The sequence below is a fragment of the Numenius arquata genome, chromosome 2, assembly GCF_964106895.1.
Source record: "Numenius arquata chromosome 2, bNumArq3.hap1.1, whole genome shotgun sequence".
Classification (NCBI taxonomy): domain Eukaryota; kingdom Metazoa; phylum Chordata; class Aves; order Charadriiformes; family Scolopacidae; genus Numenius; species Numenius arquata.
In genome coordinates this window covers 83,798,401-83,820,744 of record NC_133577.1, presented here as the reverse complement: position 1 = coordinate 83,820,744, position 22,344 = coordinate 83,798,401, and positions in this window count along the sequence as shown.

Here is a 22,344-nt window from a genome sequence, read left to right as displayed (position 1 = left end):
AAATGTTTAATATCTCTTTGCTATTTTGAGATCCAAGGTGTTGAAAGCACAATGCCTATGGGAAAAAGATAATTCCAATGTGCCTTTTTTCCAAGGACTTTATGTTAAAGCCTGAAATCAAACATGAACTATCCACTGGTAATTTAATAAGAAATACATTTAAAGCTTGAAAATATTGAAAATAATCTTACCATTCTTTATCACTACAGAAAATGGAGAAACATGATATATTTATGAAATAAAGGAAAATGAAGTGTCTGACAGCACTAGTTCTAGCTGCAAAAAATCCATCAGTATAATATAAAACCAACCATGCCAGACTTGAAAGCCAAATTGTTTTGCAGAGCAAGCTGAACATTAACTATTAACACATTTTTTTCTACCTAGAGCCACTTTTCTTGCAAATGGCAAAACCATTAGTGAGCTGCCAAACTGTATTTTCCACTTAATTTCAGTGCTGAAGAATCTAGACATGACAAAATTTGGATTATCAATGAATATGAAGAAAACAAGAACTCAGGGCTCTCAGGCCATTTTTTCTCCCTGTGAACTCCATAATCTCATCTAATTTGAATAATTATAAGCTTCACAGGGCTAAGAAGGTTCACACAGGTAAATCACTATGTTATCTGCTGCATCTGTGATTAGTTGAAGCCTCAAAGGTGCACAACTGAACACCAACTTTTTGTCCATTCCCCCCTTCTGTAAATCATTGAGTTGTGTAGTTCTATACAAATATGATACTGAGGAAAATAGTTGTGATGGAAAAGAACCAGGGATATCTCCAACTATGAATTAAAATTTCAGACCCAGAAGATTTGGTAACAGATCTATTTGACAATCTCTTCCATCTTCATCCTTATTTTAAAAGGTAGATCATTTTTTGAACATGTCTTTATTTTTTGATAGCTTTTAGGAGTCTTGTCTGCAGTTAATTTGTCTCCCTCTCACAGCGTGGCTGTGTGGATATAATTGCTTATCTTACGAAGTCATCAAGCAGTTCTTTCTGTCCTTTCAGCTGGATATATTAGAAAGCTCAATTCATTATATCAAAATATAACATCTTTCCATTCTTCAAAGATCCTTGAACAGCACATAGAACTCAGCAGCCAAAAGGCAGCATTCAAGATGAGTTTTCGATGGTGGGGAATAACAAAACCAGCCTCAGATTTCCTGGAGCTCAAACTGATTTGATGATTATATTAATCTTTTGCACTGCAGTAGTAGCTAGAAGACATGATCATGTTTTAGGTCTTTTTGTGCTGAACACTGGAAAGATATAAGTAAGGATTGGAACCTAAGGAATTTGCACTATACACAAGAAATGTCTCATGGAGCAGAAGAATGCGTCTGTGAAGCCCTGGGCAAAAAAGCTGATGTTTGCGTGCATGCTTTCTCAAAACAAGTTAGCATCCTATTGAATCAGCTCTGAAACTTCTTGGAAACAGTGGGAGGACTCCCAGTGACTTCAGTAGGCTGTGGCTTTCACTTCTATACGTGCATATGCAAGTTTCACTCAAACAAAGCAAATCCATAAAGGCTACCACTTACCTCAGAGTCCCCTGCTGAATGCATGTTGTTTAGCAGAGTGGGCCCAGCACCAATTTTGTCATACACTAAATCCCCAGAAGGAGACCTCAGTTCCAGCTCCAGCTACACGCTGCACTGAGCAATGGGTCACAGCGTGGGACTGGCTCCTTGGCTCTCTTTAAAGGAATTAAAATGGTTGTGGGAGGGCTTCCCACACCCAAGAATGCTAGCCAGAAAAGGTCAAGTTACAAATACTACCAGATCTGCCAGGGTCCTGTAGTGTTTGTGCAATTGTCTTTTGCCAATTCTTATATACTGTTTTATTACATCCTGCAGAAAAGCCAATTGGGTCTGGGAGGCTGAACTGGGAAAGGCAAAAATCTTATCTACAAATTCTTCTTCTGAAACTTTTCATGTGAAGTTCTTTTTGGGGAGGAAGGTTTGACTGAGTGGGCTGTGGCAAGAAATCCACTTTTTTCTGGGATTTTTATAGCTTCTGGAGGAAGCCAGAAGCACCTACAGAGAGGGTCTGTCCCCCCAGTTTGGGCAGCAGCATAGCACAAAGCAAACAAAACAGATATATTTCAGGCTGGCCAGTTCATCCTCCCTCTTCCCTAGCAGATGTCAACCAAACACCCTTCCAGTTTTGGGATATATTTGAAGATGGCGTAGTTGTTTTCATTTTGGACTTTTTCCAAAAGCCTTACAGATGCTTTCCAGCTATCAAAGGAATAACGATCATAACAAAAGCCGTATATTCACTTCAACAGACGTAGGTCCAAGTACAGGGCAGGATTTTATTTCTAGATCCAGATGTTTACGTTAATTTCATTTCTTTGCATCTAAATCATTTGGGTTCTTCTTAGGTAGCAATGATTTGGTGGGCAGGTGTGTGGGGTGTGAGAAGGAACATGATATCCTTGATCAACCAGTCTGGAGGTGGACTTTCTGTATGTTTTACTTAAAATGAGTCCATCAAGAACACCAAAAGTATTTTCAGCACCTAATGTGCTAGGAAGAGTTAACTGTTCTTAAACAGAAAACTCAGATGTACTAGGCAAGGAGGACAAAATAAAAGGGAAGGGATGACAGTCAATTCTCTCTCTGCCCAACATCTCTCAGGAGAGAGACAGTGTTTTTCCCTCCAATCTGTTTGCTCTCAGGCCAGCAATTTTTCAGTACCTTCCTGCACTGCAATAGCCACTATTTTTCTCCTTCAAATCAAAAGAGAAATCTTATTTTTACTTTCCTGGGAGGCTTAGCAAGGTCCTTTGCCTGCCTGCCTACAAATAATTCCTCCAGCCTTGGCACACTCAGGTGCAGATTCCCCTGCTTTTGGGCAGCGATTTGTGAAGTGGGACAACAGGACAAAGCAAATGGGAGGTCTTCGTCAGCCTGCCATAGGGCACTGCAGCACATGCAGCACATACTGCTGACACACAGCAGTACATGCTGAACAAACCAAAATAAGGGATACCATCAAGACAGATTTATCGAAAGGCTTTTTTACTTTTTTTTTCTTTTTTTTTTTTTTTTGAGTGTGAAAGAAGGAGGTGTCTGGAAATCAAAAGGGCAATGCTTTGTTTATTATTTCTATTATTTCTCCTTATTACTTGTATTATGAAACTTGAATACCAGGAATAGGAAGTATCACTGACTGCTTGATCCATTCTTATCCCCTTCTTTATCTTGCACAATTAGCTGTTGCTGGAGCTATGGAGTGCTGGTTTTGGCAGTCATTTAGTCTCATCAAGTATGGACACTCATATCCATAGCCAGCATAGTAACATCCAACTCTTCTTTTCAATGTACGAGCATTCAAGGAGCAAATGTCCCTTCCCAATACATGTTTCTAGGGTAGTGAAATAAAGCAATAGAGCAATTGCTAATTAATTGCTAATTAAGTCACAGGAAGGACCTCTGGAGGTCATTTGGTCCAGGCCCTCACTCAAAGAAGGGCTTTGTCATTATACTGTATTGCTCAGGGCCTTGTGCTTGCAACTTAAAACTGTTGTACCACTGCTGGATTTTCCACTTCACTTTCTTTCCCCATTAGATTGAAAAGACACATAGATCAAGTCTCTGGAAATTTATTTTGGGGATGTGTTAAGACCACTGGGATCGTCTTGCACTTGTAGAGGATATAAAGGTACTTCCACATTCCCTTCCTCTCACAGTTTGGTCAACAGCTTTCAGACACTCACTGTCCCCTTCACAGTTGTCGACATGTGGGACAGGAGTGGGTATAGACATAGAACAAAGGAAATCAGTTTAAAAATTGCTATCCTTTTGTCTTCAAATTCCTCTTCTGTTCTTGCAGTCTTCCTGATTTGCCGTATGGGCAGCTTTAAGTGGAAATGTAGTCTTTTTAAGCCTTCCTTGAGATAGATTTACCTGGAATTTATTCCATCTTTCTATGGATGGCATTTTCATTTGAGTTTTTTCACCAACACTAACTTTCCTGCCAAACTCCTCTCTGTGTTTATATCAACTGTTCCCATTCAAGATTGGCAAGGATCCGATTCACTGCTTTTTATGTTTTAAGTCAACTGTGTTTTGTCTCTATCTTTCTGTTAGACTGGAGTCAGTAGGAATACACGGAGTGTGTGTCTTAAGACAACCATCAGAAATACATACCCCCAGAGTGACCTTTGTGTTCTGATTTTTCTTTTATTTTCTTCAGTTGCTATAGAATCAAGTCCAGAGATCTCCAAAATCCAACTCAGGTTGTGCAAGCGGTGAGGCAGACTGGACATAAAATTGATGTAGTTTAGCACTTTCCAACTTCAAAGCACTTGACAAATTCTAAAGTCTCTGGTTTTTGGCACATAAAACATCAGGAATGCTGGGAAATAGTTGTACCACTTGAGTGGCAGCAGATGGTGATGTTAAGTTTGCAGCTCATACTGAGCTAGCAGTGAGCCTGGTGCCAGAAACACAGGGAAAGCAATACAGATCCAGCAGAGACAGTTCTGTTACCAGCTCAGCAGATGAGTCATTGTGTGACCGAGAGAGTGACCCATGGGATGATTTCAATTACTCGTGTCCCAGTTCTTCTAAAACAAACAAACAAAAACCTTAGGAATGAGCATAATTTATAGCAATCCATCAAAGCCAATTGAGTTATTTGCATGCTAAGTTTTTAACTATCAGCATGTACATTTTCTAGATCAAAACTATGTGCTTTCATTTTTGGAAGTGGCAGCTAATTGTGATATGGTGGGGTTTTTTTTAGAGCATGAATCTCTAAGGAGACCATGATCTAAACAGTTGAGTCCCATCTCCATCTTTTCCTCATATTTGTGAGGACATTTGTGTTTAGCCTTTGATTGCTTCAACTTTCCACCCATATATGTAATTGCAGGCCTAGACTTGTTAGCTTCCTTTAAGAATACTGAATAAAGCATTAACCTTAGAGTTTAAACCATTAGTTTTAAGGCATGCACAAGATTTTTCACTAAAATCAGTGGGACTTTCCTTGGGACAGTTCAAAGGGAGGGTTTTATCCCATGCAAGGAGTTGCTTGCCAGAGACTTTAATATTGCTAATTTATAGATGCTTCTATTGTTCTACAATGGTTTTACTAGTAGTTAAGTATGTCAAGTGTTCGCCTTTTTTCTAAGAGGAAATTTTGATTTTGGGTTCATAGAAATACTGCGGTGAGCTCCCTGTGTGAAGCAAAGATTAAAGAATTCTCATAATCCAGTATTAAGAAGATGTAGCTTTGAGGATAATTTTGAAATCCACAGAAATGTAACCTCTAGGAAACATATTGTAAGTCTGTAAGTATGGAAACACCCATGGACTCCGTGCTTTTCTATTCTCAAGCAAGACCATGTGACAGGTGTACACCACAAAAAGATACCAATGAAATAAAAACCACACTGAAGGATGTAGATTGGTCTATGGCATCTTCTAGGCCCATCACTTGTTCATGCCTGTAGGCACTTCCAAAGATAGCACAATGGAAGAAGACAGGACAGTTTCAAGGCAGAAATACATTTTTCTAGGGGAGTTTACTCAAGGAGAGGGAGTGGAAAAAGGTGTTAGTAACTTGACCATGTTAGTAGCTCAGAGCATCCAGAATAACAAAAGGTTCTTCAAAACACCTGAGGTTCAAACTGGAAATGAAGGATAAAGCAGTATCTTTTTTTCTGGTATTAATCAGAACTGCTTTGGTTTTAAAGTCCAGAGTCCACCAACACTCATGCATATAGCCTTTCTGTTCACTTCACTGGAGGCTGTAAGCTAGTAATGTAACTGGAGAGAAAGTCTGGCAATAAAAATCCAATTTACTGCCCAAGAATGTATACCATTTGGATTTCTCTTAACATATTAGTCACCCGAGCAGTGAAATGACAATGTAGCCACAAAATAAGTTGATAAGAAGGAGATTTCCAAAAGTGTTGAACAAAAGTGTGCAGGCATTTGAACCCAGCCTGCGTATGCAGAGCACCAGGTTTTGGTCTTGCAGCCCTGCATCTCATCACTCATATTTGTATATGTGCATATGCAAATCAGCCTCTGTATCACCATGAGTCAGGCATACGTACACTTAACAGACACTGTTTCAATTTTACCATAGATATTCCAGCTTTCATGATGTATATGGTAACAAAACGGTCTCCCTTTGTTGCAGGCACTGGAAGGAAAATATAAAATATGTGCAGGTAAACTCCTTGAGTGCTGCATTATGCTTTCCTGAAAAAAGTAAGAGATCTGCAACCGTTATCACTGGTATACATAAAGAAAGGCGTTTCAGAATGACTTTTTTCTGGATAGTATCTTGATTTTTGCACTGTGAAAAATAAGAGTACTGCAGAAATTCCAATTAAACGCACTGTACATCTGCTGAGCAACAATGTGTCCAGAAGCTATTGAATCAGGAAAAAAAATCCCAGAAGAATAAACAAAAAATCTTACCAACTGATTTTTAAATTTTCCCTTGCTTCAAACTATTGCTTGACTAGCACCCCAGACAATATTATAATGACTTCCATCTGAAACTGCTTCAGACTTTTGAATATTAGATGCATTCACTGCAGAAATGGATTAGTGTGTGGAACATACATGAGAGGTTAAAGGTTGTGATAATTTCTCATATGGATACTACTACCATTGTGGGTTGAAACTGAAAGAATCATTTGCACAAATTTCCTTTTATGGTGAAACCTCTGAATTCCAGGAAGTACTGCATGTAATTTCTGTGCCCCTCCTTAGTGAACACGAACCATAGTACCTATTTCCAATGCTATTTTAATATTGTCACAAGTGCTAAAGCAATATAGTTGTGGAAAGCAAACCAACTAACAAATGGAGGCATAGACTACTCAGAGTCAAGATTCAGTTCTCAAGAAATCTAAGTTTTTAAATACGTAAGCACCCAGACAATCAGAAATCTGCTTCTACAGAGATGATGTAAACTGTAACAACATTAGCATGCTCCTCTTGTAGCAACTTGTAGCAACTTTCATCTTGTCAGTGACTACAAAGATGAGCAACTTTGCTCTTACTTCTGCAGAAGTTTTGTAAGCATTGACCACTTTAAGCTACATATTGTTTAAAGGACAGTAATATATTGCATAAAAATATTAATAAAACAAAAAATGTCTTCATCTCAATAATGTAAGCTGAATCAACAGTGCTATTTGCAAAGAAAACTGGAATTGACTGAACAGTTGGAATGTCATGATGTTGGTACTGCAAAGCTTTTCTTTAGCAGAACCACATACGTCAGTTAAAGACAGTAAAATAAAAGGAAGATTGTTACCAAAAAGGTCTATCGAAAGTCAGTCAATATGAACTTCATCATTTTAGCAGGTGAGTGGAAGGGAGAGAAGCTCAGGCACAAGCATACTGAACATATTTGAAGGAATGTTCACCTGAAAAAGCAGAAACAGAAAAATACTCTGTCTACTTTCTTGAAAAAAATATACTGGATGTTTTAAATCACCTTGTATGTTCTGCAATCGTATAAAATGAGAACTTAACATATTTTTTCTTTTCTTCTTTTTTTCCTGAAGATCATATTTAAAATGACTGCCTCCTATTCCTCCATCCCTGTGTCCTTTCCGTATTTGTTGTTTACTTTTTCTTCTAATGCCTTTGAATCTCCCCTATGTGAGCTCTCAAAGATAATGCCTAATTGTTAAAATGCTGCTTTGTTGATTTTCTGAAGTGAATTTCATCAGGATGTTTAGTCTGAAAAAGCTAATTATCCTAACCATTATTTCCTTCATAATTCTGGACTGCATGAGGATAACTGTTCTTTTAGAGATCTGGAATAAAATATTTGTATTTAAACCTGCATATGGTTCACAGTTTGACTCTCTGGCGACCACAGATTTATCTTCTACAAGATCCCCAATGCTTATTAGTTTACTTGTTTGTATAAAAGTTTATATAAGTCATCACTGTTTATATAAGTCATCACTGTTTATATAAAGTCATCACTGTTGCTCTGATACAGGACTCTGATTAAAAAATACTACCCTCTATTTTTCTTATTGCCTTCCTTAAATTGATGGTCAAAGCTAAGCCTTATTATAATGGTTTACAGAATTGGTTGATTATGAAGACTGAAAAAAAGTAGCATTAAATACTTCACCCTTCCCTGGATCATGAGCTGTTTGTCCTCCTTCCTCTTTCAGTGGTGGCACTACATTTTCTCTTAGCACTTGCATTTGTGAAATTTTGATTTTCCCTTTTATTTCCTTTGCTCATTGTGTCTCATTTTGCAGCTCCCCCCTCACTCACTTTATTCCCACGTGTTTCTATTTGCAAAGAGAACTGACCAATGGGTCCTGTTTGCCTTCACTGCTTTGGAAGATAGGAAGTTGGCAGTTTTTTAGTGGTTTGTATTTTACAATGATGTAATAGAAGCAAAATAGTTCTCTTATGGTTGGATCTAAATGGGCACTAACTCTACAGTTATCAGAGAGGTAGCTAGACAGGATTAGTTCTGTAATCGTGCCTGTAACTGTCTCTATTTACTCTCCCTCATGGTAATAGTCTATTGCTCCAAATAGGATTTTACAATAACATAGGAAAAGTTTGTGAGCTCTCTTACAGCAAAAATGTATGCTTTGTTGATTACCAGAAATCCTATGCTCCCCAGAGGGACTTTGCTGGTCTCCAGCAAATACAATTCCTTTGTTACTCTGCCTTTGTTTCCATGTTTGATGGTTTAAAACTGGTGCTGTCAGATTGCTTTGGTCTCAGTGTTGTTCCAAAATGTGCAGATGAGCAGACCTTTTATCATTCCTACTTGTCCACTCCCTGTACACGCTGGAGTGAAGTTACCTCAGGTGGTCATGAGAAATATGGAGTGTCCATAATGGGGTATTAAGAGGTTACCTTTGAGAAAAAAACTGGAAGCCTTATTGAAGTTAAATTGGATAATATCATAAAGTCTTCAATCAAGATGTACACATTTTGCATATATATTAAAAAGCAGTATATGCCTTAGACATATATACATATAATACCTCAGTATTTTCAAATGTTTCCTGAAAATCATGTGCTTAGAGTTTGAAAAACAAAAGTGTAAGTTGGATTATGATAGCAATGAAAATATAAAAAAGCTATTCATAAAAGAATGATTGCCCTCTGAAAATAGAGAATATTCTTGATACATGTTATTGCCAAGACTAAAATTCACAACTTGGAATTGAATTCAATATTCAGTCTCAAGTAGAAATTAATTCTCCGGTAAAATATTAATCCTCAGTAAACAGTGTGCTACCAACAGAATAGAAATCTGGGGAAAAGAAACCCAGTAACAACTGGCATAATAGCCTTATGTAGGTCAGGAACTGGGAATGCTGAGATTGTACATTACATTTGGTCTATTCTAATAATCCCTGTGTTCTCAGACATGAAATTCACCTATAACCTTTCCCACAATAATGAATTTGACTTAAAATAGAATAATGTCTGTTTGGGAGAAGGCTTCTAAAGATAGAATTAATAATATTTCAACACATTTATTTATCAGAAATGTTATTTGTGACTTTTGGGGGTGCTAGTTTTTAAAAATATTCATCAATTAAAGAAGTCTCTTCTTCTGCAAACCATCTGCTGTTCTTTTTCAGTCTGCCAATGAAGTCATGGTACAGAAACAGCAATATGACAGGTATTTCTTTGCCAAGAGATGATGCTTAGCTATTATGGCATCACTGAATTCAGTCAGTAAGAAAGATGTTTATTCCTATTACTTGGGTGTTTTCCCACATTTTCCTACTTATTTCTTTAAAAGCAAGCAGAACATCAAACTTTTCCATCAGCACCCACAAATGTTTTGCATTGTATGTGCATAGAATTCCCCTTAAAATTGTGACCACTTAGACGGAACTCTGAAAGGAGAAGTATTATGTGCTAGAATCTGATCTGCAAAGAATTTTTATATCTGCATCACATTCAAATGTGGGTTTACACTATCTGTTAAATTGATCTGCTATTAATGCAAACTGTCAAGCATTAGTGTCACAGGGATACTTTGTAAATAAGAAAGTTAAGACGTGGTGCCAAAATCTCATTTTTTTTATGTGTGTAAATTTGGGGTAGATCCATTGGCTTTAACCCTATTTCAGCAGTAAAACGGTAACAGCATTTGGCTCACAAGCTCCACTCTGTTGGTTGTGCCAGTGGTGTTGGGCCTCAGAAGACAAAAAACAACAATGAAAACTGTTGCCTTTAGAAGTCCAGGTAAGGCAGCCTGCATGGAGGAACTGCCATTCCCAGGTAGCTTTTAACACTCAAAATGTATTTGGTGAGCAGGAGCAGCAGAAGCCAGCTTGCAAAACACAAGGAGAGATGTTTGTTGAGCAGGTCTCATTGCTCCTTTCTGTATACTTTGTAAGGATTATGTCGTCTGAGATTTTTCAAGAGAATCTTTTGTTTATTTTAAAGAGGTTACTGTGAGATCTGTTACATACTCTTTCTCATCTGACAGCACGTAGATTAATTTCAATGATGTATCTGAGACTTGTTTTCTTCAGCTTCATGATCATGCCATACATCATATGAACTTGTGAAGTTGCCATCTTTTCTTGTTCTTAGGTCATTTCTATTGATGGTAAGAAACAGGCAGCAAAGTCGAGATCAGCTGCAAGGAAGAGTTAAAGGATTGAAATATTTATTATGCTTAGTTCCTTAAATTATAAAGCAGTCACTCTTATATCTCAGTGCTTCTTTTTTGCTTGTTTTGTTTTAATTGTGGAGGTTTTTTCCACCTAAGTGCATGCTTTTGTGATTGACTTAGGAAGTATCTTCTTTCCTGAGCAGGCTAGCTGTTTTTTACTGCTGAGTAATTCACATAAAAAGTTAATTAAGCCTTTGACCTGATGTTCCAGTTGCTTCTTGGCACAGGAGGAGTCTAGGCCACTTAGTCTCCTAGGAAACCAACAAGAAAGTCCCTGTTACTGTTCCAAAGAATTTAAATTTCCTTGATTTTGTACTGCAAAATATCGTGCTATGGTAGCCATATTATCTTACGATGCTTATGTCTTTTGCACCAGAGGGAAGAGAAAATTCTCTTTGGCTCTCTCTCTTGGGAGGTTATAGTTAGCGCTCAGAGACAAGATGGGCCTTTATGTTTCTAAGCTTTATTTAACAGCCAAAGAAATGCTATCTGATTTTCTTGGTTGGATGTGTCATGCAAGTTACTATGCTTTTCTTTACAATCTGCCTTTACCCATTGAAACAGATTATAACAGAAATACCAGAACACTGGCATCTTGCTGAGTGAGCCAGTGACATAGTTGAGCCAGTAGACATTATTATGACTCCATATTCAAATCATTCAAACAGTTCACTTTTTTAAACCCTTGTCAAGTAGTATTTTCTGAGACTGAATTATTCTGTGCTGCATTTCTGTGAATCTCTGAGAAAGTTACTGTGAAGTATCTTATGCTTTAGGTGAATGCTGAAGAAACTCAGCAGATTTATAACAGAAGTAGATCACAGTGTATTTTCTGTGAACTTGCTGGCTCAAAACCTCAGCTGTAGCAGACAGTACCATTGAATTCTGTGGATACTTTCAGTTTACACTAGCTGAATTTAGCATTATAGTGTCAAAATAACAGAAGGAAGTTTTTCTGAGTATCAGATCAATGGGATCATTTATACTTTTTGTCTGATGAGAGTAAAATTAGAGAATTTAAAATAGTTTCTATTCTGGATTTCTTTTTAATGCCAGTCAACTGGTTAGAGATCATGGCTCATCACAAAAATAAAACGTGGATTCAAAGTTCTCATGTCTTTAAGATAGTCATCTAGCTCGACTTTTTTGTCAAATCTGTCTTCAACTGGTCATACCATGTAGCTTTAAATAGCTACTATTCATCAGTTGAATTTTGTTGTACAGCTGCATGTCCCTTAATTAGGTTTATATCAACTATATATGCACATAGTCGTAGGGAAAAGCTGTGTACATGGAGAAGTAAAGCAATTGCCACTAAAATGCATTTTAATACCACTGCATTTTAATGAGTTTCCAATTACAGCAACAAATCAGAAGAATTGGCATCAGTGAATACTGCTCATATGGACTTTGATCTCTTCCAGTAGATCACATTTCTTTGATTAAAGGACATAAGAGAAGGCTTTATGCCTGGTTCTGATGAAATAATTAGCCAAAGCTTTATTGACTCAGATGGGCCAGAATTTCATGTGTTAATGTCATAAAGAAAAGAAGCTAGTCCTGTTGAAAATTTATGCATTTGCTTTATAGTTCTAGGAGTATATATTTCCTATTGAATTCTAAACAATTCATGATCAGAAAAGTATTCAGTTAAAGTTTTTGTTGTGAGGAAGAACTATCACTATTTGCTGTGTGTAGCCCTATTTATAATAGTCTAACTCTTCAATTTAACAGATTAGATATGTATAAAGCCATTTTACTTGTACAAAGTCTTTGATCAGACAGATATATAACAAGGAAGACCTTTTCCTACACAGACTAGAAAAAAGGAGCTGTTCAATAATCTCTTCCACAATTAATGACTACAATGAAGTAGACTGCACATCTGAGTGAAGTCTTTGCCTTCGTTTCTTGATATTGCATCAGTGCTTGGAAGAGGGATAATAGGAAGGGAATCTTTATGCTGTAATTTTCATGAGAGGTGATTTATCTTGCATGTAACTGTACTCATGGTCTTAGGCAACTGGCACATGTTTTTATACATAAGTGAACAGGACATAATGAATAGGACAAGTGCTGGCATCTGAATTTATGGTTTGTGTTCTCAGACATTTTCTTTCCTCTGTGAAAGTATCTCCATGTTCCCTCCACTGCTGTAAACTGTGTTGGCTCCTAAAATAACTTTAAAATAAGCGGGATTATTGTAGTTTTCATCTACTGCTATAAATATATCATTCTGGGAACTATATTCATGTGATTTACCATCACCATGAAATCTAGGATATTATGAAATCTCTGCTCACTTTTCCTTGTATGGTTCAAAATACTCTCAGCATATTCTGTTTAATGATGGTAAAATTTGAGGAGAAGAGAGACTTCACAAGTGCATGTATTCTTTAGCCAGTGGTCTACATTACATTTTCCTTGCTAATTGCATGTAAAATCTGCAGATGTTCTGATTTTTAACCCTGTAAGACTTGTAGTGTTATTATGTGTTTCTTCCCCTCCACCCTCAGCACCCAATCGTTGTTTTACATTCTGAATCTTCATATTCCCATATTTAGATCTTGTATTTTACATGGAGATAAGTGGGAGTGGGATGTTTTGTCTTCAGGCTGAGCCCTGCAGCCCAGAGCAGTTACTCAAGATTTGTCTGTCTCTACTGTTGTCTAATCTCAAGTTGAAGCTGGAATGTGAAGTAAGAGTTAAAAGCTTTATCTCCTTCTTCTATCCTCCCAACACACAAACATCTTCAGTGAAGTTATTTAAAAAAACCCAGTTCTTTATCTGTTGTTAAAGCATCATTATCTGTTTATGCCAGCAATAAAAGAAGCGTAGAGAGAAGAGTAAAGGACTATTCCTCAAAATGATCTTAAAGATTTGTAAATGTGTTTCAGGAACTGATCCTTAAAACACATTATTTATGATGAGCATTTATGAAAACCTTCCCAAGCCTCTATTTCTTCAAAAATACAAGTATTGAGTAAGTGTTGATTTCATTTTTGTAAAGAAAGTTATCATTATGGAACCATGTTGAAAAAGAATGCTGCAGCTATCTATTATATTTTGTGAAAAATCTATAGCAATAGTTGGTGATATGTTCTCTCACAAAAGGCTTAGTTTTTTAGACACTTGTAATTTTATTATTAACTTAAATAAACCAGATATTTAGAGGGTTGAGGTTTTTTTTCTTTCATTCCATTTATTTTTCTCTTCCAATTGCAATAACAGCTTCCAACTTCTGGGTTGCCAGGATAATAGAATGTGAATTTTGGCAAGAAATGAAACAATAGTAAACATAGTTTGGATTCAGTATGAGTGATGTTGTTTAATGTCAACAGTGACTAAAACTGCCTTCCAAGTGACTGAGGCTTTGTAGGTCTGTTCTCCTTAAATTAATTTCTGCTTCTTGAAGGCCATTACTTTAAACTGCATGTAATATAACTAGTGACTCCTCCTTCTAGCTCACATCACTATTTCCAGAGCAACCTGATGATGCAAATTGTGGAGAGATTCATATTTCAGGGCTATTTTCTATTAATTTCATTTCATTATGCCTGGCCTACCTCTTTTAAAACAAAGGAATCTTAAAAGTTTTAATGCTACTAAATCTAAAAAAAAGAGACTACTAGTTTAATTTTAGTCTCTGTGAGTAGTCTTGGTTTTGAGCTCCTCATACTGCAGAGCTAGTGGCTGAGTGCATTTCAGCTTCCATATAAGCTGAAGCCAGTGAAATAAGATACCAAACATTTGAAAAGTCAGTTAAATACAGTAAGTGCAGTATATGCAAATACATCACGTATTGCTGTCTGATTTCCCTATTCCCTTGTTTGTATAAAGATTGTGGGAGATAGGAGAAGGAGGGAAAGTCGGAGCTCAGAAACAGTAAAGAAGAAAAGAAATAGTGCAGAGGTCATCTGCTCTTACTGAGATGCAGAAAGTTAAGACTTCATACTCTCTTAGGCAACGCAGTTCCAGAAGTGAAGGGTTGCAAAACTCTCAGATCTGCTTTGAGTCCTCCTCCGTTCTCAGGAGGCTTGTACAGAAACACAACCCCAGTGTTTCACATTTATTTAGTTAAGCCTCCCTTTTTGTCAGAGATGAACTTGAGATGAAATCCTGGCCTGAGTGAAGTCAGTGAAATAATTGCTGGCAACTGCATGGAACAGAGTGACACAGTATGTGCAGCACACTCCCTCTGTTCCTTTTCTCCTTTTATCTTCAGCATTATCAAATGTAAATATTTCCCTCTCGTTAAAGAGTGCACCTTCCTGGTACAAGTTGTATAATAGCACTTGCGCAAAACCAATCTATAATCAAACGTAATACACAGGTTCAAAGGCAGAGGTCTCGAAGAGTATCTATTGCTAGATGTGGAAATATATGGTTACCTTAACGAGGCTTTACTTGAATGACAGGAAAAAACCTTATGTGGTGGTCCATCTAACCTACTGAGCTTCCATGTTTAAATTTGCACAAAAGCAGCTTAAATTTGCTAGGGATTTGGATAAGAAATCTCCCAAAGCCTAAAGCCTCCATGTATTATTGGTATAAAAGAAGGGGGAGAAGACATGCTAATGATGGTTTGAAGGCATATTGAAATATTGGAAGTGTGAGATACCACATTTCCCTAAATCCCACCTCCTGTTGGGATTGGAAATAGAAGTTATCTGTTTCAATATGTGGTACATCTAACTGTCCTGTCTCTCAGGCAGAGTAGCCTGATCTCTGCAGCTGCCGCACTAATAACTGAGCCTTTTCCCTCAGATAAGAATGTATTTGCTTTGAGTGTAATACTACTGCTTAGAGGGGAAATCTATTGCTGAAGTTACTTAGAAGGCAATAAATCTGTGAATCACCTGAATGCTCCCCATCTTCATGACATCTGGGTCAGGGTTTTCCTGAGCTATGTCTACGTGCAGAAAAGTCTGAGTTTTTTGTTTGGTTGGGTTTTTTCTTGTCATGGTCACATTTCACTTTAAATGTGCTGGCAAAGTTCAGATTAAAGTCCTTGTCCACTCCACTGGTTTCATTACGCATGTGCTGGTCCTATGTTTTCATGTAACGTGAAGTCTAACACATATATTCTAGTGAAATTAGGCTATGACTCCTGTATCAGTCAAAACATTAGGAAAGAATTAAAGTTTTCAGTTCCCAGGGGGGATCAGAGAATAACATGTTCAGCCACTCACTGCCTGTCACCATCTGATATGCTAAGGATTAGGGCTCGAAATTCAGGCTTTTCCAGATAAGGCAGGCTACTTGGTGAAACAGTAGCTTCTTTCTTTCGCTGAAAAATGAATTGAATATATTGCCTTAATCTTAGACAGATGAAAGGCTATTCTACTCAACAACCACAAATTCAGCAGAATAAGAACAAAATGTGGTATTTCCCATCCAGTTAACTGAACAGCAGTCAGAGAAGAGAGTTTGAAATCAATAGGTTGCAACTGCTCCACTCCTGTATCATCTTCTGCCTTGTTTTACTTTGTCTTCCTGTTTTGGTTATCTAACCTGAAGGAACGCAATCTTTGTTTTTCTCTTGTTCTCTAAATCTAAAAAAGGAAAAAATGCAATAACCTGTCATCACTCCATGAAATTACCCCTTTTTCTCTCTAACTAAGGTAACACTGAGTGGTGATAATAAATGACCACTGTCCTGCCGAAAGGCAATGCTGGAGACTGAAGTGGTCATAAAGCAGAAATTTTCAATTAAGAAAAAAAGTCAAATAGGGCTGGAAGAGACATTGAAGTTCTCTAATCCACCCAGCTGACATGTGGCAAGATCATCTATATCTAAGGTATTTTCATGACCAGCAACAAAGAATCTATAATTTTGGCAGACTACACTATCTTTAGTGCAATAGGGTTCAGTGGATTTAAGTCACTCACAACCACATCCCTACTAACCCTGTTAGCCCTACTAATATGAGCACTGATCAGCTGAAACGTTCTTCATAGCAAATGGGCCCATTAAGATATTCAAAATATGTCAAATGACCCATGCGTGGCCAAAACAGCCCAATCATTCTTGGAAGGAGCATACCCTGCATTTCCACCGTTCCTGCTCTACAGGCTGAGGGCACAGTTTAATTTCCTCTGCCATGCCTTCTTGCAAACATCTGCCTTTCTGCTGTTCTGCATGTTGAAGTATAACAGCCCTGCCTCAGGTCTTGTTCACTACTGCTGCTCATCTGGAGCTGGCATTATGTTGATTCACTATTTATGTTGTGACTCCTAGTAGATGAAGTTTCTACTACACGGGCCTTGATGCATGGCAGCAAAACTGTGTGGTTTGGCCTGTCTGCAGTTCCACAGTGTTTTATGTGAAGTGTTTTATCTCAAAAGGAACCTCAGCCTTTTTCCTTTCTTTTCACCCATGACATGAAGGTTACCCCTGCATGGAAATTAATGCTTCATTGGCATAAAGATGACTCTATTTCCCTTGGGAATTAAGCTCTTAGGAAAGACAATTATGAAAAAGAGTTGTTAATTTTACTCCCAAAGAATGACCTGCAATATCTAGGAAGCCTGGCAGAAGTCCCTCCAATTGTAAACTCGGATTTTCAAAAATCCAAAATTTCCGAAAGATCATTGTTGTCTTAACTTTGTTCTGTTGAAATCAGCAGTAAAGGTCATACTAAACACAGTGGGGACAGAGTTAAGCAAACCCTGACCACTCCTGGAAATCCCATTTGCCATTGTTATCACCCTGGAACAATAATGGATAGAAACCAACCACAAAACAATGAGTTGGGAAGGAGGACACTTTTGGGACTGGAGGCCAGAACTGAGGGGACTTTTCTCTTCTGCCACAAAAAAAATAAAAAATAAAATAAAATTCTTAACATCTCTTGCAGTAAAATCTTCCCTCTAAACAAAATAGAGAAGTGCATATGCAGGTAGAAGGTCCTCTGAGTTCAGCTGAGATCTGATTAATTACAAACTGATTATGAACTTTAGGATTTTACTCGTTGATCCTGATCAGCATGCTTAGGTACTACACAGAGCTGCACTGTTGAGAAGTTTGAATGCCAAGCAGAAAGGCAAATATTCTTCTCTAATGCAATTAATTTCACATGCCTGCAAGTTTACCTATAGGCATGTACTTTGACTAGTTTTATAATTAAATCCTGGACATATCAATATTCTCCAAAAGAGCTAATATTTTTATGCAGCCTATTGCATCCAATATCTTTGTATTTCCTCACATTATAATCTCTCTAATTTGGATTCCTTTCGAAGGGTCTATGCTGCATTATGTGCAACCTGTTTGTTCCCTGCTGAGGTTTGTTAAGGGCAGCTCTTAGCCTATTTGCCTGGCAATATTTTTGCCCCTGGTCTGACAAAATCTGCTTAAGTATATGGCAAAAGAAGTAAATAGAATCCCCTGATTTCTCTCTTCCTCTGTTTAAATTATATACACCTGTGTCCTGGTTTCAGCTGGGAAAGAGTTTGTTTTCTTTCTAGTGATTGCTATGAAAGGAATGTCAATAAGGCGTATTGTTTTAGTTGTTGCTAAGCGATGTTTACACTTTTCAAGGATTCTTTTCAGCTTCCCATAGAAGCTGAGAAGAAGCATAGACAGAACAACTGAATGGCCAATGGAATGTTCTTACCATAAACATCATGGTTGGTATATAAATGGGGGTTGGCCGGGACAGGGCAGGGGGAATCGCCAGTCACTACTCAGGACAGTGCCAATTCACCAATTTACCGGGTGGTAAGAGTGACTTGTGATTTGTGTCTTGAATATTCTTTTACCATTGTTGTTGTTGTTGTTATTATTATTGCTATTTTCGTTTTCTGATATTGTTCTATTAAACTATCTTTATCTCAACTCATGAGTTTTTGTGTTTTTCTCCCCTTTCTTTTCCCCTCTTTTTCTCGCTCTTCTCCCAGCCCTTCTGGGGAAGGGGGAGAACTGCACGAGTGGCTGCATGGTCCTAGCTGCCGGCTGGGGTTAAACCATGACAACCTGATACACATGATTTATAGCAGAAAGTGAAGAAATTCTCTGATAGAGGATTTTCAAATATTGGCAGTACAGGACTGTTACTATAGGGAAGAAAAAAATCCCTGGGCACTAATAAATCTTATGTGTTGAACTGCTCATATTTTCTTTGTAACCTCCACTAACATTTTTCTGTCACCCAAGGTTTCCCTGGTAGGCTTTTTACTTCTTTCCCTTTAATTTTTTTTGCTTAGTTGTTCTTTAAGCATACTTTTTTCTTAGGGGGAATTAATTTCTTCTATGATCCCATTACAAATCCAAATCAGTTATTTTATGCTAGTTTGCCTTATTTTATGCTAAATTGCATATCTTAATTATGATTGTGCAGTCAGTCATTTTAAATTGAATCGGGTGCTTTGCTCACTGCCAGGGTTACCAGGCTTCACAAACTCTGAGATTTGTGGCAGGAAGCCTGGATCAGTTGGGCAGGCTCAAGTTCAGGTCTTGGCAGGTTATATGCTCACACCAGAACACACTGATTGCCCAAATATGTTGGCTTTTAGCCTAGTTCTTTCCCACACAGAGGAACTCAGGCCCCTGGCAACTCAGACACTCATGAAATAGGAAATGGAAAACAAACAGATTGTCATTTAAATGCAACACCAAGAAAGAACCAAAACCAGCATTATACCCACTTCTGCACAAATGGTAGAAGAAATCTAGGAAAGAGGTTGTATGGCTTCCAGTGAAAGCACTGGTCAGAGAAAACTTGGTGGGGGTAGGCAATCAACAGGACAGTGTATTATGAAAGTTGGAAGGAACTGTGCCAGTGGCAGATTAGTACTATATGCTAAGGAGAGCTTAAAGTCAAATCAAATTAATGCCCTAACTGCTTTGATGGAGTCTGTATGGGTTCATCTGTGTGGAACACCAAATCTGTATGGATTGAAAACAGGCGTCTGAGCAGGGAGAATATAGTGCTGGGTCTATATCATTGATGGCCCAATCAGGACAGCAGCACTGACTATAACGTGCAGAGACAGATCAGGTCAAAGAGGCAGCAAGGGCAGAAAACACAACTTTATTGGATTACTTCAATTACCCCCATCCTAACTGGGCAAATATCACAGGGGAGCATGGAGCACAGTTCAAATGTTTAGGTATTCTCTGTGACTGCTGACTGAGTGAGTGCACGAGAGGAAGTAGCATCCTTGATGCCAAGATACGTCCAGGATCAGGTTCAAAAATCCGGTTTTGGAAGTGCTGCAACAGTGGGCATGAGGTTCATAGGTGACTGTCTCAGTGGGTTTCTCTACAGATCCACCACAACCATGCTCAGCTTCAAAGACAATTGTGTCAAGATGAGGGAGTTTGTTTAGAAGCAACCAAAAGGGACAGCTAAAAGATTAAATCTCACTGGGCAGCAGTAGAAGGACATGTCATTGTTCAAGGGCAAAACAGAGAAGTACTTAAAAGGGAAATCTAGGGCTGCTTCCACGGTGGGAACAGCTAAGAACCTTTCACAGGTGGCTTAGAGGAGAAGGGATGGAGTCAACCAAAGCATGTTTAGCACTGAGAGGGTGGAGGGAGATTGACTGTTCACCATCCCTCCCAATCAAGAACTATGGACGGTCAAATGCATCTAGCAGAAACCAGGTTGAAAACAAACAAAAGGATGTGGCCCTTCAAAGAGCCACTCTGTCAACTTCCTCTCCAAAGGGTTTTGTGGGTCTAAAAACTTCAACACAGTTCAAGGGGGGACTGGTCTTGGAAGAGGGAGATTTTATGGGTTACCAAACATAAAAATCATAGTAGGTTCAGGAGATCTCCTTAGCTGGAAGTAACTGGAGATGGGAAAGCTTTTCAGAAGAAATATCATATAAGCTTGCTCTATTCTTAGTCTTCCCTAGGCATCTGTTTATGGTTACTATTTTTTTTTTCCCCCAGATACAACATTTATTGTGCCAGGGAAAACATTACTTAGTTCAGGGAGGCTCAAGGGTGGACTAGCAAGTCACAGGGAGAGTTTATCCTGCCCTGTTTTCATAAGGGATGGTTATTATTAGAGACAGAATACTGGGCTAGATGAAGAAGAGTTCGCGGGGTCTGCACTGCCCCAAATCAGCACAGCAATCTATTTTTCAAGCCCATAGGAAAACCGTTTGCAAATGAGTTTAACCCTGCATGTACAAGAAAGAAACCAAACTGAGTGACCTGCCTCTGGGGCTGCTAGCTGAGAGCTGGCCACGGCTGCCGGAGGCACTTTGGGGTGCCTGGGAGCCCTGGTCAGCCCTTCACTTTTTGAGACCTGGTTCTTGAGACCTGAATGACACAAATGGGCAAGGCAATAGGAGTGATGAAATCCACACATTTTTACAGAAAAAGAAAAAAAAAGTGTCCTTTTGATGAGTCCACAGTTGTCATGGGAGAGAAAAGCAGGAGAAAATTGCCAACCAGCTGTACATAAGTCAATGGGCAGACTTTCAGAAAGCAGAATTTCTGCAGCTTCAGTGAAGTGTGAATCACACAGTGCCAATCTCTGAATTCAGGGCAATAACATCAAAGACATTGGTAGTCCCTCAAGAATATTTATTCAACTGGAGTAGAAAATATGAGGACTGCTTCATGCTGTGTTTCAAACCAACTCGTATCAGTATTGCTGCTTAAAGCAAAAATTATATGTATATTCCATCAGATTTGCCTTGAATTGACAGATATATCATCATATATTATCTTCCAGGCCTGCCCACCTTTGAAGTGAACTTGATAATGCAGGTGGTCCCAGTCTCGCTCTTTGTCTGTAGTACTTTTGACTAACCATATAAATATAGTCAGCACTAATTTGCATGCAACCTAAGAATCTTAGCATGATTTTTAAAAGGATGAAATCAATAATGTTGTGTAGAAATTAAATTTTTGGTTAGAGATTGAGGCCATCAGCGTCCATGCTATAGTGCTTTATATTCATCTTTAGAATTCTAAAGAAGATTGTAATTTTCTATAAGCTTAATAAGAGGGTCCAAAAGTCCATAGAAAAGCTCTTTCTTTTTTTAAATTGAAACCTGTTGTGCTTTTCTGCAAGGGATTATTTTACTCAGTTTTCAAACAGCAGACCACACACTAATTTGCTTTCTCAAAAACCCATCTCATATTGCATGGCCCAATGAAACAAACACTGAAAATGAGTATCTACTGCCTGTATATTTTACTTAACTGTTTTGTAAGAAAGCAGCCTGCATAAAAGCTTGACCTTTTGAATTATTTCAAAGAGTCAATGGACAAATGGTATCTGATATTTATATACTTCTAAGAGCTTGCTTCTTTAGTAAGTGAATCATCATTAAAAGTTACAGAAGCATTCAGCAATGAGATTCAGCATGTTCTCTTGGTAATTATGTCATGAATATAATTATCAAACTCAGTCAATGCACACATTTACATTCCCCTTTATAAGGCAGCAAACATCAGTGTCTGGCCATACTTCATAATGTAATCTGTAGACTTCTTTTTTTTTTTTTTTCCAATGCTGCTTTAAGTAAAAAGACCAATTATTACAGATAATGCATGACAATAACTGAACCTCTCAAGAAAAATGCTTCTTAATTACTGTACGCCTGAACTGGACAGAAGATAAGGAAAACAAAGCTCTAAATCTGTTTTATGGTACTTCCACCAGATGAAAGGAGAACCCTATAAAGACTATGACCAAAAGCTGTTC